Consider the following 929-nt stretch of genomic DNA (forward strand, 5'->3'; position numbering starts at 1 on the left):
CTTTGGTTGGCATAGAGCGGTTTTCAATTGAGTGTCGAAAGTAATTAGCTAATTACTTTGGTTTTGCATCTACTTCACTCAGTGATTGGTTCAAAGTTTTCGCGCCACTTTTTCAACCAATCAGAAGTGAAACCAAAACCAATTGTGGCTCGCGCGTGCACATTTTCCCGCCTTTTGTGTCGGCTACGTGTAATTACTTCGAGTTTTGATTGGCTTACTGGATTATTTCCGTCCTTTTTGATTGGTTAAAGTAATTACCATCGTTTTGGTTTTACGACACTCATTTCAAAACCGCTCTATTGGAATAACAAATGTAATGTTTGTAAAAAGATATCTTCCCTATTGAAGACTCAATTTCCGCCACCGCGCAAGGGACGCGAGGACCCACGCGAGGCCCCTTTTACAGTCTGCTTCCATCGTTGACGTTGCGAATGACGGCAGATGGAAAAAATTGTCTTGTCAGCGAATGTCTCAGAACTGTAAAATATCTACCTCAGTGGGCAGAAATATCAGTCTAAAAGGTTACTATGCAAAATTGCCGTGTCTTATTGCGAACAATGTTCACAATTGAAAGGGACAGAGAATTGTTTCAACGCTTTTTAATTCTTTTGGTAACAAAAAGACGATAAAAATACAACAATATTGTCTTACTAAAAGTATAAAGTGAAGAATAATATTGCGACAGACCCATAAAAATAATATCTTGACTTCTTACGAACGAGAACGTACCATCAAAAAATGACTTGCTTCAACGATAATAATAATTAAAAAAAAAAAAACAACATTTGGACTCCAAGAGGTCTCGGAAAAAAACGAATAATAATATAACTGTATACGGAATATCTGAGGAAAGCATATTGACAAAAGCCAAAGAAAAAGTCTTTTTGAAGGAAAGTAACCAGCAATTTAATATAATTATGGTAGGCTGA

The sequence above is a fragment of the Montipora capricornis genome, chromosome 4 (genome assembly GCF_036669925.1).
Source record: "Montipora capricornis isolate CH-2021 chromosome 4, ASM3666992v2, whole genome shotgun sequence".
Taxonomy (NCBI): Eukaryota; Metazoa; Cnidaria; class Anthozoa; order Scleractinia; family Acroporidae; genus Montipora; species Montipora capricornis.